General features: G+C 38.4%; 1 pseudogene; it reads left to right on the forward strand.

The window, feature by feature from the left end:
* Positions 1-10,387: 10,387 nt before the first annotated feature.
* LOC136280110 (uncharacterized) lies at positions 10,388-10,951 on the forward strand (annotated as a pseudogene).
* The last annotated feature ends 13,427 nt before the right edge of the window (positions 10,952-24,378 follow it).

Here is a 24,378-nt window from a genome sequence, read left to right on the forward strand (position 1 = left end):
AACGCGCTTAACACAAGAATATGAAGTACAGTATACGGGATATATGCCTCGTTCTGAAAGCTCTGACGCAAAACAGCCCATAAACAGAAATACAAAATTGCACAATGTCAGCTACCAGAGATCACTCTCTCAAACTATGTCTGCATTTTCCTGTTAGTCAGTAAGAAAGTCCTGAACTATTAAATAGCCCATTTCAAGCGCAAATGACTTGAAAGATGCCTCGTTCTTCAAGCGCGGAATACTTCAAATCTCGTTATTTAAGCCTTAAAAAAAAAACACACTTAACACAGAAATATGAAGTACAGTATACAGGAAATATACCTCGTTCTGAAAGCCCTGACGCAAAACAGCCCATAAACAGAAATATGAAATTGCACAATGTCAGTTACCAGAGATCACTCTCTCAAACTATGTCTGCATTTTCCTGCATTCATTTTATTTTACTGACAATCGATATGTCGAGTAGTTCGAGAATGGAAAAGTTGCCGCCGAGTTACTCTTCCGAGTCAGCTGAGTGAAAGGTATTGCATAAAAAAAATAAATAATAAAAATAAAAAAATAAATAAAAACGTTCATTTTCTTCATTTGGTTAATTTCACATAATTCTGTCCATTCCAAATACGCTACTAGTCTGTTTCAAGAGGGGAAATTTGTCGAAATCGTATTGCGGGTATCGGTCTTTTTAACCTCTCGAGTTCGCGCCCATTTTCGTCCTGGCTTTGTTTCGGTTATTTATCTCCTCTGAATGTTTCATGATGAGAAATTGACCACTTTATAATTATTTCCTTAAACCATACAATACAAAAGCGTTTGAACACAGAGTTGAGTTCAAATAGAGTTTGCTTGTGAAGTGTCTTCAGCGGTCTTGCAGCCGAGGTTTAGTCAAGTAACCATTAAATCAGTATCTTTTTTTCGGTGTATCGAATTGACGATCGCGTCAAATTTATCACTACCCTACATCACTCAAGGGCATCGTTTCATACTGCCCAAAAGCCCAGCGCGTTGGAGATTGCCTTCGTCTGTATTTTTCTGAACAGACCTTTTATTTCAGTGCAGATCGGTTTTGCACACTGGAGTAAATTAGTAAGTTAAAGGGAAGGATAGACCTCAAAAATTTAGAATACACATAAAAAGTATTGGAAAAAATTGTTGTAAGGTAAGCCCTGAAAATGTTTGTCATTAGGGCCCGATGATTTCCAAGGGTAAAGATCAGAATTCAGATTCCGATGATTTTGAAAACGATCGACACACCAAAAAGTGTAAGCCAGCACCTTGAGTAAGGTTTTATTTCAAAATTTGTAGAATTAACTAAAAAGTTGCGTGAACATTGTGAAAACGCTAAGGAAAGGAAAGCCTATGTTAATAAAATTGCCCTATGGATCTGTGATCTGCGTTCTCAGTTTTCGTTTACCCGCCAACATCGCTTGGTTATTTTGGAAAACTAATGAAGCTGAATGGTGGGAGATCAATGATGTATGGCAACTATATGTATCCTTTAGAACTTTTGATAATGAAAAGCCGATTAGTGTAGCCATCTTGAGTGAGAACTTTCCATCTTATCCTATCTTGTCTCTAAACTTGCCCTTTTTTTGGTTTGTGTGACACTTATGCATTCATTTTAGTCGTAATTGAAGTGATGTGCGTTTTCTCTGGGGAGACCGATTTTTGAGCTTTTAGCGCAAAAACAGTTGAATTAGGGTGTAAAATAGTTTTATCCTTTAAAAAACAGCTTGGTTAATACACAGAGTTAGTATTCCGCCCTTCTTACTCTGGTCTATACTTTTTTGGTAATTCTATATTCGAGTAGAAATTGTCACTATTTGTGTGTTTTACTAGCTCCATGACCAAATAATAAGTTTAAAATGCATGCAGTTAAAAGGCTGCATAAGCGCAACACGCAAACTTCGTGTCATTACACGCACCTGCAAGTGTGAGTTTGAAAAACGTAAAAATTACACAAATCATTTAACTAACTTAGTTTATAAAATAATTGAAATAGTACGCGCGCTCTAATTGGCCATAAAACCATTTTACATGAGCGTACGTAAACACGGTTTTTGGTCCTCTTTCATTAGTTATTTTAGAAAAGAAATGTAAAATGGTTTCAGTGTTTACATAGCCTATGTAAACACGGAAACCATTTTATATTTCTTCGATACACATTGAACTTGTGTACTGAGACAATTGGATTCACAATTTTTCGCAAGATTTTTGACGAGCACGAGCATATATAACTGCACTTTGATGGGTTTCTTACGAATTAGAAATGCCAGTATCAAGACTTAAAAGATTAACTTTCACTGCTTCCGCTTTTCTTCGAACAGTTTCTTCCGATTGCCACGAGTTCACTCGAAGATTTGAATTTAATGATCATAAAATGGAATTTTTTAATTAAAAACAAACCAAAATTTTGGAGCACTCCCCCCCGATCAAAATCATTAAACAAATCGCACAATATTGGGAGTCGCCGGGCTCCTCGTTTCATTGGTATGCACCACTTGCAGCTAATCAGCATATTTTTAATGTCAGATTAAGTACGTCAGACCACAATTCTCTAATTGTACCAAGTGTTTAAATGTCGAGTAGAACGCGATCGCAAATTGACACGTTTAGCGTGCTTCACTAGCTCCATTATCCGGCTTGATGATTGGTTAAAAATGGGTGCAGTTAAAAGGCTGCACGCGCGCAACAAGAAAACTGCGTGTGAGTACACGCACTTGCAAGTGTGAGTGGGAGATGCGTGTAAATTACACACATCATTCAACTAGAACTCATTAAATGTATGTACTGAGACAATTGGATTTACATCTATTCGTAAGATTATTGAATAGCATGAGCTAGTAAATGCACTTTGTTGGGTTTTTTATGAATGAGAAATGCGAGTGTCGGAACTTCGAAGATTAACTTGCACCTCTTCCGCTTTCCTTAAAGGTTTTTCCCAATTGCATGAGTTGACTTGAAATCTGAATATGCTGATTATGGAATGAAGTTTTTGAAGAAAAAAAAACTGTGAAGCGCTTCCCCAATCACAATCATTAATGCTTCGATGAAATTTTTCTTGATGTCTGTTCTCTAAATCTCAAATTCAGAACGCACAAAATTAATTTGTTTGCGTGTGTGCTGCGGGCTAAATGCTCACCTAAAATATCGTTTTTGCTTCTTATTGGGATTTGGGTCGCATTAGTTACCTCAGCCTCCTGTAACTATTCGATCACGTATGTTATCCTGTCTAATCTTTGACCAAATTTTCATTCACATCCACAGATCGTTAAGCATAAACGATATCAAGAAGTTGTCTAATAATTTGTTTGCTGAATTATTCAACCTGCAAACCTATTAGCTTTACTTTAACTGTTCAAGGATTTTAATAAAACACATGTACCTACATGAATAATGAATTTCACAAAGTTTCTAGAACTCTAAGCTAATGGCATAGCAGGTGGCGTAATACACAAAACGATCGCAATGCTACATCAGTTAACAACTCAAGTTCGAGATAAAGACAAACATAATTGGAAACATAGTGTTCTTAACAATATCAAGTAATCGGCAAATAGAGGCACTTGCATTCAAAAGAGCATTAAAGAAACGTCTAAACAACCCGTACTGGATAATGATGGATAGAAAAAATCATAATATGATCCTCTCGCCTCTGTAGATAGAAAAACAACAACAATAAGGACAACAAGGACAAAAACACCAAAAAAAACATTAAATGCTCATTTAAATGATCTTTGTATTCTTCTTATTAGGATTTGAATTCTATCCAGTTCTTTAACCTGCTGTAACTATTTAATCACGCTTTTTCATATGCCTAATCTTTGTAGTTACTTCCTTGGCAACCAAATAGAAAATCTACCGCCTGGAGTCTTCGCTAACAACACCGAGTTGACTTACCTGTAAGTAAAACATTTGTAGCTTCATATTTGATACTATCGATACTATTTTATTTCAAACTTTAAAAATTGTGTTTTGTACAACACTTATTGTTATATTTTGTAAGCAACTAATGTTGATTCCATTCCACCTATAAGACAACACACGTTAAACTGTGAAGATCTAAATTCAGATTATTCAGAACATATTTTTACCCAGTCCAGGGTAGTAACATCATTAATAGCATTTCCAAAGTTATCCCCACCATTACTTTTTATATTGTCGAGAAGGACATGATTTATCTATTATCTTTAAATCACGTTTCTAAACTTCACCAGAGATCATATCTCGATTGTTCCTTATTTCGTTACATTTACCTAATTTTCTGTTCTGTTTTTCTTTGACCTAAGTAGTTAAAAAAAAGCAAAAAAAAGGTAGATATCGACTTTTTGACGTATACACCAATGGGTAACGTAGTCTTCCGATGGAATTGGCAAAATTCTATTCTTAACACCTTCCAAGGGAAGTAAGATACGTTTGACGCGAAAAAGGTACCGGAAATCAGATGAAAATCAGAGACGGCACATAATGTTGTCCGATGGTATCCTTCGATACCTATTTGTCGAATGGAATCCGATGGGGTTTATGGGAATCCAACGGTGTCCATCCACGTTCACCGAAATTACTGGTCTTGTGGTTAACCTAACCTCAGACAAGTTTAGTATAAACGAAATACGCCTCGTTCTTAAAGCCATAGAGCGAAACATCTCTTTTCAAGCGCGAATGACTTGAATTTATACCTTGTTTTTTCAGGCCTTTTAAGCAAAACAGCGCTTTACGTTAACAAATGCAGTATGCATGAAATATGGCCCGTTTTTTAAGCCATGAAGCTAAACAGCACATTTCATGCCTCATTCTTAAAGCCCTAAAGGAAAACAGCCCATTTCAAGCTCGGAAGACTTGATATATATTGTGTTCTTCCAGCCATTTAGACAGAACGGTACTTAACGCAGAAAAATTGGATGCACCTTACGTAAAATATGCCTCGTTCATAAAGTCATGAAGCAAAACTACTCATTTCAAGGGCGGATCACGTGAAGCATATCGTGTTCTTCCACCCATTAAGCGAGACCGCGTTTTGCACCGGCATGTGCAGTATGCGTGAAATATACCTTTTTCGCCAGACCGTGAAACGAGATTGGTAGATATTGAATTCGATAGAAGTAAAATCTGCTCTATTATCTTCTATTCGAAGTGAAAGAAGCTGGCATAATGTCAGTCACAACAGATGACTCTCTCAAATTATGTCGGCATTTTCCTGCATTCCTTTGATTTTTATGACAATCGATATGTCGAGTAGTTCGAAAATTGAAAAGTTGCCATGGAGTTACTCTTCCGAGTCAGCTGAGTGGAAGGTATTGCATGAAAAAAAAATGGCAAACGTTCATTTTCTTCATTTGGTTAATTTCACAGAATTCTGTCCGTTTTACATACGCTACTACTTTGTTTCAAGTGTGGGAATATGTCAAAATCGGATTCCGGGTATTGGCCTTTTTAACCTATCGTGATCGCGTCCCTTTTTGTCCTGGCTTTGTCTCGCTTATTTATCTTCTCTGGATGTTTCATGATAAGAAATCAACCCCTTTATAGTTACATTCCTGGACCAAAGTACAAATGTGTTTGACAAGAGAGATGAGTTGAAATGGGGTTTGGTTGTGAAGCGTCTTTAGCCGTCTTTCAGCCAAGGTTCAGTCAAGTAACCATTTAATCAGGAATTTTTTTCGGTTCATCGAATTCTCGATAGCGTCAAATTTGTCACTACCCTATATCACTCAAGGGGATCATTTCACACTGTCCAGAAGCCCAGCGCGTTCGAGGTTGCCTTCATCTATCTTTTTCTGAAAAGACTTTTTATTTCCGTGCAGATCAGTTTTGCACACTGGAGTAAATTAGTAAGTTAAAGGGAAGGATAGACTTCAAAAATTCAGAATACTCATAAAAAGCATTGAAAAAAATTGTTGTAAGGTACGTCTTGAAAATGTTTCTCATTAGAGCCCCATGATCTCCAAGGGTAAAGATCAGAATTCAGATTCCAATAATTCTGAAAACGATCGCCGGATACACCAAAAAATGTAAGCCAGCGCCCTGAGTTAGATTTGATTTCAAAAGTTGTAGAAATTAATCACAGCGATGTATGAACATTGGGAAAACGCTAAGAAAAGAAAGGCCCAGGTTAATAAAATTGGCCTACGGAAATGTGATGTGCATTCTCAGTTTTTTTTTTAGCCAAAGTTGTTAGGTTATTTTGGAAAACTAATGAAGCTGAATAGAAAGAGATCAGAGATTTCTATAACGTACTGTATAGGAATTATAATTATGTACCCTTTAGAACTTTTAATAATGAAAAGCAGATTGAGGTAGCCACCTTGTCTCTCACACTTATGCATTCGTTTTAGTCGTTAGTGATGTGATGTGCGTTTTCTTTGCAGAGACCCATTTTTTAGCTTTTAGCACAAAAACCGCATTGAATTGCGGTGTGCGGTGTGCGGTTTAAAATAATCCTATCCTTGAAAAAAAAAAAGCTTGGCTTAAACAGAGTTAGTAATCACCTCTCCTAACTCTGGTTTATACTTTTGTGGTAATTCCATAGTCGAGTAGAACACGATCGCAAATTGACACGTTTAGCGTGCTCTACTAGCTCCACGAATAAATTAGTAAACTGTAACGCTTCTTTTGATGTTTTCTTCACGGACGACGAGATGGTGAGGTGCTACACGCCAGGAACTAAAGGTTTCCAGGAATTGGATAGCGGAAAATAAGGCCTTCTTGTGTCCGTTTTACAAATAAAGTTTGACTCGCCATGTTTTTGTGAGCAGTGGGATCAGATAGCCGCTCGCATTAATACGAAATGTAGAGGAAAGGGGAGGACTCTTATTCACAGACTTAAGAAAACTAGTTTGTTTTCAAAACACTGAGATGGCACAATTAGTCCATCATTTCAAATAGGAAAAAAGTGTAGGTCGGTTAATTGAACAGATTTTAGCCATTGTTTAACAAAACCGCGTTCTAAATTATTTTGATTTTGGCTATTCCTAGCATATGAACATTGCTAGTTATTAAGAGAATAAAAAAAGGCATAAAACGCAGACTAGAAAATCATTCATCTGCCCAAAATAAGGCATTTACAAATAGGTTAGGTGAAGACAGTCAAAGGAATCTATAACGCCTAAAGTTTGGCAAATAGATTGTCAGTTAATAAAAGATGACGCTACTGTTGCACCATAAGGACTGTCGTACTTGTCGTAATGCCTCGGAGACTAGCACAACAGACAAACACGGTAAGAACACAGTTTACCCTCAACGAAGTAGCCATTTGCTTTGAGTTATACAGGTTTGTTTTAACTATTTTAAAGAGCTTGTGCTTGCTGCCTTTAAAAGTTCATGCGTGATTTCAAGAGCAGAGGACTTTGCTCGTTCGGCTCGTGTTTTAAAAGCTGTTTTAAGAAAATGAGGAATTCGAAAATGAAGGAAAAAACTCAAACACAGTTTTAAATGATGGACAATTAGTCGAAATATTCCTTCATGTTTGGCAAATTAGTTGCATTGGATATTGAGTATCGCATATCGGCCGGGCGTATCAGTGAGCTAAAAAGCCTTATAAGCTTAGGACGTACTTCTTGTACAAATCGAAAGCAACTTTAACTTAAAATTGGCGCGGTCTCCGTGCTATATTGTTTATTGACCACCTTCTAACAAAGCTGACGACATGAGCATTGAAGCGAGCATCGAAAGAGTTTATTTATTAAATAAAGAAACTTTGATTGTTTCCGATATCAACATCGACTTCGGAGAGAAACTAGGCTATGGTTAACATCGCCTTGCGAAAGGACTTCGTAATTTGCATTCCAAACAGCTTGTGGATTTCATTACACGCCCCGTGAATGGCGTTGAATGTGATCCGTGTAACTATCGTCCAATTTCAGTGTTACCGGTTTTGTCGAGAGTCATTGAGCGCCATGTGCACATCCTATGCACTTTTCTCTGCGATAATAACTTGATTTTTTTAAGGCAGTCTGGTTTTCGCAAAAACCTCAGAACTGAAACTGCCCTCATCAGGATAATCGATGACCTATTTAATTTGGACAAGGACAGGGTCTCTGGAGTGGTGCTTATTGACTACAGCAAAGCATTTTATATGGTTGACTATGAACTATTACTGAAGAAACTGGAGGCACATGGCATGGTGAATACGGAGCTTAAATGGTGTCGGTCTTATTTGACCGGAAGGAAGCAAGTAGTTCACCTGAGTGGAAAGGAGTCAAGTGGGGTGCCGATGGAACATGGAATTCCTCAGGGAAGTATTTTAGGCCCACTATTCTTCATACTATTCAACAACGATCCACCACTGCATGTCAGTTCACAAGAAGACCTCTATGCTGATGATGGTACCCTTGCAGCATCTGCTCACTTTAATAATTTACTTGAACTTTAACTTTCACTAAATATCTCCGCAAATGAGATACGTCACTGGGCTGACTCAAATAAACTCCCAATCAACGAGTCAAAGGCTAAAGTCTTAACGATCACCAGAAAGTACCTGGCGTCTAACATCAATAATGCACTTGTTGTCCACTCCAACTTGTTGTCCGCAACACGCAAACTGCGTTCGTTTCCTACACGTAATTGCAAGTCTGACTGTGCGATGCATGTAATTTACACGAAATCTGGCAATTACAATTCATTAAATGTTTTAACTGAGACAATTAGAAGGAAAATTTTTTGTAACATTTTTGACGAGCATCAGCCAGTAATATAACTGCACTTTGTTGCGTTCCTTATTAATGAAAATGCGAGTGTAAAGGTGGCTGGTACCAGTTTCCTCACAGGGGAGTTGGTCACTCTCATGCGTCACGCGCGAGAGAAACGCGCGAAGGAAGCGCGAGATTTAAAAGGCGTAAAATTCACAACAAACATGGCGGCGCGAGGCTTTCTTCGGTCTACGCATTTCTGTCTTATTTTGTAAGAAGTTTGCCCACCAGAGTGTATTTGATGTATTCAACGGCCACTGCGTATGCAGGAGACAGAAACGAAAATAAAGAAGGCGATTCTCGGCGACATAAAGGCTGCTTCGCATCGAAACGAAAAATCCAATCGATACGAAATCTCGTGATAGCAAAAGGAAAGAGAGAACTCAAGTGAAAGAAAATCTGCCAGAAGAAGAGAAAGACTGCGAACCTCCAAGGAAAATAAAAAAGAGGTCCTAACAGGTAAGTTATGTGTTACATCGCTGTTGCATTTTGGCTGGTTCGACTGAGATTTGTTACGTTTTCTTCTTTCCTTTTATTCTTTTGATTCTTGATAATCAAATACCCGAAATCAAATAGCTAAGCAAAAATTTTATCATTACAGCACACTGAATACGAGGTTGATATTTGAGGTACAAGACTGATTGAACTTCCAGTTCTTCGAAATGAGTTGAAATCTTGCTCAAGCTGCAAAAGAGATAAGTTCCTGTAGGAGCCTTAAGAAATATTTTTCTCAAAAAGAAAAAAAAAAAGACACACACAAAACAAAATAAGTCGATAAAAATAATAGATCTTTTTATAAATCTCATATGAGTATATTAAAATGTTTGTCTCTGGTATTGTTGTGTAAGGTGGGTAAAATAATTTTTAGGTAAAATAAAATATTTTAAAATATTACAAGTATTGTTTAACACAGTGCAGGAAACTTTTTTTAGCTATTAAGTATGGGCATTTAGACAGGCTCAAATATGACTTTTCTTGCTGGTCAAATTTCAGAGTACAATATCTTACCTCCTGTCATCTTGAACTTCCACTTTCTTAAATTGTTTGCTTTCCTCAAACTATTTGCTTCTATGCATAAATAAATGACTTTGATCACTAGGCCATTTATTGCACCCACAGGTCCATTATCCCTTACAAACATTATGGCAGAAAAACAAAGTGGTCTCAGTAGTATCTTCAGCATTAAATGCAGCTTCTGTAGTCACGAAAATGAAGTAAAATCCTCTGCTGAACACAGAGCTGGAAGCCGTGGTCCTCTTGTTAATGATTTCAACACAAGTGCAGTATCAGGATCCCTCCATGCTGGCATGGGGAATACCCACCTATATAATTTACTCTCTAGAATGTACCAACAAAGAATTTTAACCTGTTTAAAAGAAGAGAAAGAGAAGTTGGAAATGCCCTAGAGAAGGTTGCTACAGACAGCTGTAAATTTAAATTAAGTTTAGAAAAAAAATTGCCGAGAAATATTCTGGTCTATCTGCAGACCATCTCCCTGGAGTAGCTGTCTCCTATGATATGGGTTGGCAAAAAAAGGGGAAGGGGACACAACTCTGCGACTGGTCATGGGGCTGCCATAGGTCTCGCTGCTGGAAAAGTTGTGAGTTATTCCACAAGATGTGTCGAGTATGTAGCCATAACAAATTAACTGGGAAAGAAAAAAAGCATGATTGTTGAAATAATCACTATGGTCATCAAAATTAATGGAAAGAGATGTTGCTTGTGAACTGTGGAGAAAAGCTCCTCAATCTGGAGTCAAATTTTCAATTTATGTCGGGGATGATGACTCAACAACCCTTGCAGACATAAAGAACAAAGTCCCTTATGGTGTTGAGAAATGGTCCGATGTTGGTCATGCCAAGAAATCCCTTAATACCAGATTATACAATCTTAAGAGACTGCTTCAAAGGATTGAATTGCTCAATTCTCAGTTCAAAGGTTATAAATTACATCACTGAGTGCTTCAGTTTTTGTGTCAGCCAAATGTGGGAGATCCTGAATCTTTAAAGCAAGGTCTCAAAAACATTATTCCCCATGCCTTTGGGGAGCATACTTGTTGTAATGTTTCATGGTGTGGTTTCAAGCAAAATCCTGTTGCCTACAAACATACAGACTTGCCAAATGGCAAAGATCTTTTTGGAGATTCCCTAAAAATAGCCTTAAGTGACATTCTGGACCAATATTCTACTGACATTGTAGTGAACAAACTGACCCCACATGTTAATTCACAGAGAAATGAAAGTCTTAATAGCACCATTGGTTCTTAGAACTCCAAAACTCATTTTTATGGAGGCAGTGAAAGTAATGATTTTTGAGTAGCATGTGGGGTGGCACAAACCAATATTGGATACAACCACATTGGAAAAACATTAGAGATTCTTAATATTGAGCTTGCTTCTCTCTATGAAAGACATGCTAAAGCAATGGACAAGAAGCTTTTTTATGACAAACAACAAAAAGAAAAAAAGAAATTCAAGAGAAGGCGTAACCAGTTATCTTAACAAAAAACCTTGCAAACACTCAGGAGGGAAGTCAGTGAAGGGGTCACCTATGAGTCTTCAGCAGGTCTAAATTTGGACCCAACAAATCATGAAACAGTGTCACAAAATGTATTTGAAATGCCTACAGAAATATCACTCACTGAGCTAAAAGGATAAATGAAGAAATAACACCACCCTACACTATAAGGCCAAAGATTGTGCACTTACAATATGATTCAAAACAGAAATAACAATTCGTTATCTTTGACACATAAACGACTTGCACAGGGAAGCTAGCTGAGATGTGCAAACTGTCTGCTGTAAGTGGAAATGAGAAACATGAATTCTCCACTTACATTCTCCCAAAAGCAACATAAGTTACAGTGCCTACCTTGTCAATGGCCTGACCATAAAGACCATAAAAGGAGTAAGGACATTGTGCCAAGGAAGCATTCCTGTCGAAAGTATAACCATAGAGGAAGCACTTCGTGACTTCCTGACTCTTATAACTAAAGTCAAGTCTTCTGAGCGACATGAAAATCAAATTACTGTTTTAATTGGTCATTATTCGGCAACGCTCGATGTCCCTACTCTCCTGAGAAATAGTGATGAAAACTTCAAGGATGGCATTACTGATATGAATGTTTACTTTGCGGATAGTCTACATCTGATGAAAAAACTGATTAAAAACAAACATAAAGCATCTGAGCTCGATTCTAGTAGATACTGCAAACCAAACCAAAGAAACTTTTATAACCATTTGTTCAAGGAACAATTTGACGCCCATGATGCTTTAGAAAATGTCAGGGCGCTGAGAAAAATTCTTTTTGGATCGTCATTAAGCCTCTCCAGAAAAAAAACATCGTTGAGAATTCCAGTATCATCAGTGCTCCCCACGCAGTGGCAAACATGCTCTACCGAGATCAACGCCACGAACTTCTTCTAACATTCAGTGACAACTTGTTCAACGTAACCGACACCGGACCAATTAAAAGATCAATGGCACAAAATATCGCTGACAGTGATCTCTCTTACGATGACCTTCACAAACTGTACACAAGGTTTGGTATAAGAGGACTAGTCGCCATATTGTCTAATCCACCAACAACTTCATCGGCGAAGACAACACGAGTCACACGGACGAAGAGGATATTGGCCGCCATAGTTAGACACTTCGAATAAAACAGGAACGAAGAATAAGGAGAGATGCCCGAAAAAATATCAGGCATAACGTTTTACCTATTAGAAGACTCACAATCTCTAAACAAACATTCCGATCGAAGCGACAACCAACACGTGTTTTCCATTTCAAACTTTCGCTCGTTGTTTTTCAATAAAAATATGGCTAAAATAGTCAGAAGCTGGAAGTACATCTTTCAAGGTGGGCCCGGAAGGCTGTCTTTAACGGCTGCTAAATGACGTTCTGAGCAGTAAACGTTTCTGAACATCAGATCGGATGCAGTAGGAGCTCGCGCGAGCACACGCAATTGTCAGCGGTAGCCGTAACAGATCATGAACAACTGTCGATATAGTGGATCCAGATTTTTAAATGCGCGAGAACGTGCGTGGGAATCGCTAGACTCACGAAAGCTCTTGCATGAAAAAAAGTCCGGTGCCCCCTTCTTTTTAATGTTCCAATATAATAATAACATTGAAAGGAATCATCAGAAAAAAATTGGGAAATTATACGGAAGGACATTTGCGATGCGTGAAAATTGCCTTTTTCTAAATTCTCTGAAATTCCGCTCCTTATAATTTTTTTAAAGTCTTTGTGCATTTTCCTTTTCAAGTGCCAAAAGCGGTCACTAAGAAAAATCACAGGGTCGCCGAGTTATTTTTCAAATTATTTGAGCCATAAGCTAAACTAGGCGTCTGAATAGTCCTATGAAAGTGTTGCCATGGAAACTGCTGGTGACGAAATAACACCTATTTTTGGATAACCGATGGTTATATACTTCAACCCTGTAAAAGTGTTCAACTGGCTTTGGTTAGTCTTTTTGTTATATTCTTTCAAAGCTACAAACCATCAAAAAGATTAAAACTGGTACCAGCCACCTTAACTTGCACTGCTTCCGCTTTTCTTCAAACAGTTTCTTCCGATTGCCACGAGTTCACTTGAATTTTTGAATTTAATGATTGTTCGGAAGTGATAACGAAAATATCCTTAAAAAGCAGGCACGTTTAATCGGTTAAAAGACGGTAAAACTGAAAAAAAAAATGCGAATAAAACTGAAAAATACACACGCGAGAAATCGTGCGCGTAACTTGCGTACGAACTAGTAAAATTTAAATGTCTCAGCGCGCGCGCGCTAACTGCACGACACGCCAATCCCGTACTTTCTTCTTAGCATTTTCCCCCTCCCAACACTGGGAGGTAGTCCTAGTGTGTTCCTAAATAAGTGATTAAAAATTAATTCCAAGCGGAATCAGTTTATTAATTCGTCTCAAGACAGTTTTGACGCCACACGCAACTTTAGCAACACGGGTGTGACTATCACGTCCAGGATAACTTTCAACAATTCGTTCTAACGGCCAACGTCCTCTTGGAGTATCGGGCTGAATCACAAGAACTACATCTTCAACTTTTAGGTCTCGGAATTCTGAAGTCCACTTCGGTCGGCTGTTAGGGGCAGGAATACATTCCTTGAGCCATCTCCTTCACACTCCTGAAATAATGCCCTGGACCCGTTCGCCATCGTTGACGCGGACGCAAAGGAGTGGTTTCAACGGACTCAGGCACGAACTGTCCCCCCATTTGGCCCTGAAAGAAATGGTTAGGGGTCAATGGAACATCTTCTCGTGGATCTGAACTCTGATAAGTCAACGGACGGGAAATTAAGAAGGGATTCTACCCCAGCGAACACAGTGATCAGCTCCTCATCGTTTACATGTTTACACCAGTTTCTTCCGATTGCCACGAGTTCACTTGAAGTTTTGAATTTAATGATCATAGAGTGGAGTTTTTGAAGTAAAAGCAAACCAAAATTGTAAAGTGCCCCACCCATCACAATCATTAAACAACTCGCACACATTGTGAGTCGCCAGGCTTCCCGTTTCATTGGTATGCACCACTTGCAGTTACTCATCAGCATACTTTTAATATCAGACTAAGCGTGCCAAACCACAATTCTCTAATTGTACTAAGCATTTAAATATCTTTTCAAAGTTTGCAATCGAAAAACTCTGACAGACATTTCCAGGACAGAAAAGATCAGCCATACAAGGAGGAAAACAGAATCCTCTCGCCTCTCCAATGGGAAAACAACGAGAAAACTATATCTATAACAACAACATAAACAGCACAGCAAGACGTTGAATGATCACCTAAATTATCGCTCTATTTTTCTATTTGGCGTCGTTGAGTACTTAACATGTTGTAGTCATCTAATCTTTAATAAATTTCAAAATTAAGTCGCGGAAGCCTGAATGGTAAGCTTTTAAAAATGTACCTTGACCGATCTCTAATTCGTAGAAAAATAAACGTTTTAGTCGCTCATCGATACACTTAAAAATAATTTTTTTGATTGCTTAAATACCCAACCTCAATGAATTTATGCTACATTCTATTTCTGTGGGACTTGTGATACATTCAGCCAGAGGTGTCAACACTAGCAATACCGAATTGGCCGATTTGTAAAAAAATGAAATCACAATTCCAGGTTTATGCGTAGAGAATGTTTTCATTTCTATTTCTGTTGAAACACCTTTCTGTTGAGAGACTTTTTGCACATTCCCAATTCCCCATTCCCGCTTTTAACAACATCCACCTTTCTACGGATCACCGCTGACAGGCAAAACAGTTTATGACTGGATAACAGCCCTTACAGGCGTGAAGTGGAAACAAACGCCAACAACTCGAGAAAATTCAAGTCCCTGTAGGGATTTTCCATGCTCAAAAGTATAGAAATGGTTGTTTTTTTTTCTATTTCGAACGATGTTTGATCAACACTTTAGGTGTATTGAGTTCACTGATTTACTAAATTTTTGTCTATTGGGGACTTCAAAAAACTTTTAAATATTGTTTAGACTCATTCCCAGTTTAGTTTATCCAACCAAATAAAAAAAAAGGAAAAAAAATCTATCAAATGAACAACTCGAAATCATGTGTTGTTCAGAATCATAAAAAAATGACTTATTATCCTAAAGTCACGGTTCTGAAGTTTACCTGAAATCCGATCTCAATTGTCGTATATGTCAAGACTGGTCAGAGGAATACAATCTACCTCTTTTTGTTGTTTGGTTTCCGAGTCCAAGTTATAATTTGAGTTTGACTTCGAGTTGAACTTTTAACGCTAAAAAGAAAATAATAATAATGATAAAAAATTACCAACGGCCCACGTGGAATTGAAGAAATAGTTATTTCTTCATGACAAGGGTGTCAAAAAACCTCTGACGTTGAAAACTTGCCTCTCGCCATTCACAAAATTTGTATGCAAATTTCTTTAAGTTGAAAAGTGACCTTGTTATTAAGAGAGGAAGAGAAAAAACCAGGTCAGGGATAATTTGAGAATGACAGTGTTGGACATAAAGAAACCGTAGCACTCTTTTAACTTTGCTATTTAAGCGTAGATCTTTACAACAATAACCAGGTTTGATGGCTTGAAGAACTTATCAAATTTAAGGGCAGGGAGTACTATTTGGATCAACGTACTAAAAATGCTTTTCAGTAGCAAAATTCACTGCATAATAGTTAATTAGAGCTACAAATCCCACAATGTCGTGTGTCGCCGGATTTCCCGTTTCAGTAGTATGCAGTTACTTCCAGTTTTTCAGTACTCGAAATTAAGAATGCCAGACCATAATTCTATAAATGTACAAGTACAAAGTGTCCAAATATCTCCCGAAGTTTGAATAAAACACCCAGGTAGATATTTTCAGCACAGAAAGACATCAGCCATATAAGGCGGGAAAATAAAATCCCCTCGCTTCTCCTGAGGGAAAAGCGACAACCAACCAATAATCACAACAAGAGTAAAAACAATCGAACATCACACACACTACTTCAGGGGTCTCTACTTAATTCAGAACCTCGACACAAATTATTAACTATAGAAAAATAAAAATTAAAAAAAAAACCATAAAATTTAAAAAAGGAAAGAGAAAGAAAACATTTTCACACAACCATAAAACCAAACGAGCTTAATATTGAAGAGCTGATGTATCGAGCAAAGGAATGGAGTTGCATTACTGCAGCAAGAGGTTAAACGTGTGATGTTAGAATTATCATCAAATTAGTTTTAAAATTGTTTTGAGGTAGCCTAAACAATGAGCATTTTAAAAATCACCTAGGTTTTTACAATCTCTTCTAACTCGCAGTTAAATATATAATCGGTTTAGTTTCTCGTCGGAGACGCTAGAAGAATTATTTTACGCTAAACCTCAATGGTATTTTGCTACATTTTTATTATATGGGATTTGGAAGACAACCAGCAGGAGAAGATACCACCTGGAGTCTACGATAGCAATACTGAGTTGGCCGAATTATAAAAACATCAAAGCATAAATTCATGTTTGATACTTAAAGAATGTGTATTTCTTTCTTTCTTTATTTCTTTATTTGTGTTCAAACACTACTTGCACATAATTTTGTCAATCACCGAATTTGAGTGAAATTATACTCACACCGGTTGTCGTCAGTGTTGAGGCTAATTGATTTCCAGAATAAGGTTAAGGTTGCCGTATTTTTTGTTTAAGATGTAATTATTTATCAAATCTTGAGAAACCAGTTTCTCAAGAAAACACTTATTTTGTAGGTCGCTAAAGGGAAACAAGATTAAGAAGTTGCGTGGTGATTTATTTACTCCATTAGTGAAGCTACGGTACCTGTAAGTCAGGAAGCTCACTTTTATATTGATCTACTTTAACTTGAAAGGATATTAACTTTTTCTTTAGATATTTCCACGCAAGTGACAAAAGGAAAAACTTGCACTTCGCGCCCGACTCGCGCTTGCCTCAGTTCGCTTGAAAACCCAAAAAATCACGCCAGTTCTGCAGCCTAAATGCTGACCTAGATATCGCTTTATTTTTCTTGTTGGGATTTGGATTGCATCCAGAACCTAGAGCCTGATTATTTCCGAGGACAAAGATCAGAATTCGGATTCCGATGAATTTGAAAACGATCGATACACCAAAGAATGTAAGCCAACACCTTGAGTAGGATTTGATTGATTGCGTGAACATTGTCAAAACGCTAAAGAAAAAACAAAGCCCATGTTGGTAAAATTGCCCTATGGAACTGTGATCTGCGTTCTCAGTTTTCGTTTTACCCGCCAAAGTCGCCAGGTTATTTTGGAAGCTAATGAAGCAAAAAAATGAGAGATCGAGATGTCTTTAACGTACTGTATGGCAACGATACGTATCCTTTAGAACTTTTATGGAAAGCCGATAAGTGTAGCCATCTTGCATTTGTGTGAGAACTTTGCAGCTTATTCTACCTTGTCTCTGAATAAGCCCTTTTAGTGGTTTGATTCTTTTTCTCTGGGGAGACCGATCTAATTTTATCCTTAAAAAAAAAAAAAGCTCGGTTTAAATAGAGTTAGTAGTCCCCTCTTCTAACTCCGGCTTATACTCTTCTTGTAATTACATATTCGAGTAGAATGCAATCGCAAGTTTACACGTTTAGCTTGCTTTACAAGCTCCATGACTAAATAATTAGTTTAAAATGCATGCAGTAAATGTGGTTAAAAGGATGCACGCGCGCAACACGCAAACTGCGTGTCACTACACGCATTTGCAAGTGTGAGTGTAAAATGCGTGTAAATTACACGAAGTCACTCAACTACAACTCATTAAATAAGTTTACTGAGACGATTGGATTTACATTTATCCGTAAATACTTAACGAGTATCAGCAAGTTACTGGACTTTGTTGGGTTTCTTAGTTCTTAGTTGCTGAAACCTTTGTTTCTATTGCGGAATCGTAACAGCTAACATGTGCTTGCACAGAGAGGATCATGACGTTTACTGCTGTTTCCGTCGCTGCCGAAACAGCGTAACCGGATCACTTTTCTACATGTTTCCGCCAGTATTCAGTTGAAAGCAACATGTGTTTCCGGTGACGTAATCTCTTGATGACGTCAGAGGAAACAAACGAAAACTTCTCCGAAACCACTTTGTTGCATGTTTCCATCGCGCATCTACACTCATGTAACATTTACTTAGAATGAGCTTTGGAAAATTTTTTTTAATACAAGGACACATTGCTCTGTTGTCTTTTGCCTGGGAAAGTTTTTCTTCCGCCCATTTTCTTTTCGGCGTATATAATCATGTTTTGTACCCGACCTAAGCAGTACAAAATATAGTAGAGAGACTTGAAATATTAGCTTGCACCACTTCCGCTTTTCATCAGACAGTCTTTTTCCTATTGCGACGAGTTCACATTTTTCCAGAACCCTCCACCAACGCCAACACTAAACACATCCACTTGAAGTAGTATAGGCAACTGAGGACTGAAATGACACAAAACAGGGCCCTGAGCGATAAGCTTCTTGGACTCAACAAAAGCTTTGCCATGTGAGTCAGTCCACTGGAAGGGAACGTCTTTGTAGGTGAATTTTCTTAAAGCCTTGACCACATCACTCAAGTTTGGAGAAAACTTTGCCAGAAAATTCAGCATTCGGCATACTGAAAATTGCTTCTGCTATGGTTAGGGCTGGGCTGATACCTTGAAGTTGAGCTGGAATCCCGTAAAAATCACTTTTGGGGTTTTAAACTTCTACCTGGCTGGGTTGAGCTCGAGTTCCACTTGTTGCATTCGCAGCAGGAAATTGCGAAGATTCTCATCATGATCTTTCTCGGCCTCCTCCTGTGTTATTCCACATCCATATTTAAGAACACGATCCGCAATGTAACAGAGAACTTTTATTCCTGCCAGGGCTTACTGTTGTCTCGTTTAATATTCCTCTTTTCGCTAGAGACTCGCTAGGGCAGACGTCGCCACCAGTACCAGCCAAAAAGAGTATGAGAGATTGTGGCTAAGCTTCATTAGTGATCTAAAGTGTGTTGGTGAAACCAGATATCGCATCAGCTACCACAAAATAATTTGCACCATTCAGTTGTGACAAAATGTCCTCAAAACGGGGAATTTACCTTTTCGGCGTTCGATTTAGTGTAATGTCACGTCACTTTTGTTGTAAACAAACTGCGAAAGCTCGGACATTGGGTCAGCTACCCACGACCCGTGTAAGGACTTCGACATTTTGTTGTAGATAATTTCCACTGCCGTGAAGCTTCTCTATACACAAAATTGATTTCTTTGTTGTGTAATATGTTTGATTATTTATCAAGCAAGTTGTTATTTCACTACCGCCAAAGTAGATGCGAAGAATGTAACAAGAAGCGTAAAGAAAATAAGAACCGATTTCAACGCTGTCAATGTGGCAGAACTTTAAAAATATTTCGAGGAATCGGGGGATTTCAGCGAGCAGATAGTTGAAAACTTCGATCGTGGAAATCGTCTCCGCAGTTGAAAAATTGGTTCTGCCAATGGATTCAAATTTCGAATAAGACGACACCACCTCTTCAAACCATTCTGTTAATCAGGAGATACAAATTCCCAAATCATATTTCGTAAATACTGTGTACAATGTGGACGCGTCGCTGCCGTTTGGATTGTAAGACAATTTTAGTCATTGAGTACCACTCCACCGATTTGTCAGGGACTCGCCGCTTATATATCATTTTAAGATAAATTCCTATTCATCGATGGTTATGTGGAATCTTTGGTAACAACTCAGTTCAAACAAGAGGGTGTTCATGTATATGTGGCTGAAGTGCAGCCTTTGAAGAAAGTCAAAACGGACGAGGTAAAGGAATACCAAGATCTCTCTTTTATTCTTGTTTATTCTTGTACACATAGCTGTCTTTCTTGTACACGAACGACGCATTTCGATGACATGACCCTTTCCACCTTTGCCTTCTCAGCTTTTGTCTAACTGCTCCAAGAAAATGGAAAAACTTGAACGAATCGCCGATTAGACAGGATTGCCATATTGGTAATCGTTTTCGCAAGCATCATAAGTGCCTCTCTTTGTCGCAGCCATTCTTTTGGTATACTTGGGGAACTGAAATCGTACTCGTTCATCGTGTATGATTTGGTTTTAATTTAAGGAATCAAGGCTTGCTCGCGTTCAAAGCGATTCGAGAGTACTAATTTCCATCACGCATACCTTTTACTAATCGAGTTCGAGGGCCGTACTGTAAGATACGGACCTAGTTTTTTTCCGCTGGGTTTATGGCACAAGCGCGAAGTGCACGGGAAAAACGAGGTTCTTTAACTTGCAGTACGGACCGAGAAAAACGAAGTTAGTACGATATTTACTATATCTCTTGATTCAATTAGAAGGGAAAAAGATTTTAGTTCAAGCGGAACGGCCAGTGATGATTAACGAGCGTCAAATTGTAAGCACGAGAATATTTTATTGGCTTCCAATAAAAACTGGACTTTGGTTCAAAAGTTCAAAATATTCGTTTATTACCCATGCATAGTTTAGAATAATGCAAAATTACACGAAAGCAGCAGTTTAAGTATACCAAGGTTTTCTGTAAGGAAGTGAGATAAAACGTTCTATAAGTAACACTCTTGTCGAGAGTTTTTTTTTTAATTCCTGAAATCTGCAAAGCACAGCGCGTTTCTGTGTAGAGAGTGCGAACTAACGGCTAACTTTGTTCAATGTCAGTGTCAACGTCAAACGAATGAATGAATTTTATCAATTCGATCGAAAACAGCACAAGCACCTTTTTAACGATTAGTATCTGATTTTTGGTGATTTGTGGCGTTTTCATAGAAGTTGCAGGGTGGATTACTCGGTGCAGACTGAAAAAAAAGATTAAAGACGGGTTTACATTGAGTCGATGTTTGTTGACGCGATGAAAGAAAGGCGTGGACTCGCTTGAGAGCTGAACCTACTTTTTAGAGCTTTAGGAGCAATAAAAACGAGACGATTTAGACGAAGATAACTCCAATATGCAATTTGAAAGCTTAAAATACTGTCATTTTGCTTGTCGACACCTTTAAAGAACTTGCCTAGGAGCTTATCGAGAGCAGCAGCTGGTATGCTTATTACATTAGAATTTCCATCAAACTGCTGTTCGTAAAACTCTACAAACTTTTTGCACTTGTATTTTGACTTTTCAAAGTATTCGACGACCTTTCGGCTGCAATGGAATAATCTGGTTTACGACCCGAATTATGTTCGTCGTAGATAGTCGAATTTCTCTACTTGCCGCTTGTCCTACTCAAAAACTCGAAGAATCCGACTCGAAAGATTGGGATATCTGCTTCTAAGTTTTGCTCTTTTTCCTCGTTGGCGCACTTTTCCTTAAGTCGGTTCAAATTTTTCTTGAAGCGATATTTTGGCGATCAAAACAAACTTTTGAATTTAGCGGGCCATGCAAAGAAATACGGCGCGCTAAATGGACTAATCATAGCGCACGTTCTACCCGAGAGATGTAACGAGGGGTTTTATTTGATAATCTACGAGCTTATGCCCTGAAAATACCTGATCAGATACATCACTGTACGCACGCACAACTAGTTTGATTATTCCATGCCAAAGCGCTTTCTGCTACTGACTGAGAAGCAACGTCGTACTAGTGCACGTGTCAACCGGATTGACGATGAATCACCACGCCCTCACCCACCTAACGGCCCTCGTTGGGCTGTCCACAGCGACTAATTCTATACATTTTCAGAACATTTGACATTTCATAAATACCAGCTGTATGTTTTTCCTGATGTTCATTTGTTAAGTAAGGAATTTCAGGTATGTTATGTTCAAATGACAAGGACGACGAGGGAATATATACGTACTTTTCATATAATAAAAATTGTCACCGGTCGATCGATTGAAGAAAAGAAGAAGAATGAAATAAATTGATTGAAGCTGTAAAGAAAATATAGTTCTTGTATATGTGTGATTGTACATAGTGCGGAGCATAGATTTCACAAACGTACGGTATAAAAGTCTGGTAGGGGTTATATAAAACCGCACGATCAGAACATATTTACCTGTCATGTAATGAAAAAGGAAGATCACGAATAACGAGTGCTGAAAGAGTCCGATAAATAGAGGAAACAAGAAAAAAAAGTGTTTCTGGAACAAAATCTAGTGTTTCCGTCCACTCTAGATCTGAATTCGTTAGCAGAAATAAGACAAAAATCTGTTTCCGAAAAGTAACCCAGTATTTCCGTCGACGTTCTGTCTGATTACGTCTACGGAAACAAGAGAAAAACGTGTTTCCGGAACGTGACCTTGTATTTCCGTGAACGTTTAGGTATGATGACGTCGACATAAATACAAAAAATTCATGTTTCCGCCACGTTACTATGTATTTCCGCACATGTTAACATGACGTTACACTTGCGGATACATTTGTTTGTTTTCCTTCAACTGAAACCTGACGGAAACATGTAAAAATGTGGTACGGTTCCGCTGTGACCGCAGCAACGGAAACACGAGTAAACGTCACCAAACCGACAGCGGAAACGCGTTTTGAGCATCGTGTTTCCGCAAGGTTTTCACATATTTCTTCCACGTTTCCGTTTACGGATTCTTGATATTTCTTCATGTGTATATTATTCGCATCTACTTTAGCGGTAGCGAAATATCAACTTGCTTGATAAATAATAAAACATATAATACGAAAGAATTCAATTTCGAGCAAAGAAAAACTTCACCACAGCTAAGAGTTGTCATAGGCATATAAGGTTGCTTTGCTGTGGGTGAGATAGTTTTTTTCGTCAGCCCTAGAGGGATCAAAGATTGAGCAATTCTATCTGGTGGTGTGTTGCATGTGGAGGTAGTGTCTAACAGCACCATGATTGATTTGTTTAGGTCCTTGGTCACACCCAGTTCCAAGGGGCTGGACAATTAACGCCCTAAGGCCTCGCCTATTGGATGTTGTAAAGTGCTGTAGACAGTTTGGGAATATATTTCTGGTTTGATATAAACCTTAAAGAGATCAGTTTCATACTCCTCCCCTGAACTTTTTTCGGGTTCTTCTTACCAGCTATGGAGGAACGGAAAGCTGCCAAAGCTTTGTCTTTTTCCTGCCACTTTAGCCTAACAGGCACAATCCGCTTCTTCTGCTGTTTCTTCGGCAGGAGGCTCGCTGTCTTACCATCCATTGAGCTCGCACCAATTGCCACCATATCATCACCCAATCCGAAGTAATACATCAATCCCAAAACATTCTGAAAAAGTTTACCTTTATTGTCAATTCACAGTTTTATAATTAACCAGAAATCCGATTTCAATCGTTACACGAAGGCGCGCCATAAAAGGAGAGGTGCCTTAGGTCCCTCTGAATCATTTGTCAATCATCCGTCGTGGCATACAGAACTCCAAAACAGCCTGAGCTGCAGCCAATGCAAGGCACTGACCAGAGGCGCATTTCTCGGTAAAAATTTCTACGTTTTCATGACAATGGAAGAATTTTTTGAGGTTTGTACTACCTTCCTCCGATCGAAACCTTCTTCACTTGTGGCGGTAAATTTGAAATTCGAAATGATTCGCTTCGCCGTCGCCTAAAATTGCCATGGCGTAATAGCCCACTTTGGAAAAGAGCGGTAGCCTGGAACCGAAGTCGCCGCGCAAGCGCTTATGGGACTGTTTGGGGGGACGTAAGTAAAACAAAAACATGGCGGAATTTAGCGCGGAATGTAGTAGTGACAGCAAGGTTTTAACAGAGCAAAATAGCGATAAGGTCGAAGTTATCGAAAGAAACAAATCTGACAGCGTAAAGCTAAGAGAAGAAGATGTACCAGGAGCAATTTTACCTCGGGAAATACCAGAAGAATGCACCGTGAAACAGCTGCAGCGATGGCTTCTTTGCCGTGGAGCTAAAACAACTGGAAACAAAAATTCAGCTTGTTCAAAGGTAAGAAAGCTTTGAAATTATTCGAGAACTCTTATTATTGCCCCCTGTGCTTTACATTACGATGCTAGTCGACAATTTTCTGAGAACATCGTTAATACGTTCGTGTTTTGTCTATTTTGTTTCAGGGTAAAAGACTATATTGCTGGTGGCCTAAGCTCGAAGATAAAGGACCCTGATGGTGGAATCCATTTGGCTAAAGCTAAGGCAGACCTTGGACTCATGGAAGAAATTAACGCTAAAAAACTCAAAGAAAACTTTCCAGTGGACGGATTTACAGAAGATTTGAATATTTTACCTGCTATATCATTTGGTACAATATAGAGGTACATGATTGAA

The sequence above is a fragment of the Pocillopora verrucosa genome, chromosome 1, assembly GCF_036669915.1.
Source record: "Pocillopora verrucosa isolate sample1 chromosome 1, ASM3666991v2, whole genome shotgun sequence".
Taxonomy (NCBI): Eukaryota; Metazoa; Cnidaria; class Anthozoa; order Scleractinia; family Pocilloporidae; genus Pocillopora; species Pocillopora verrucosa.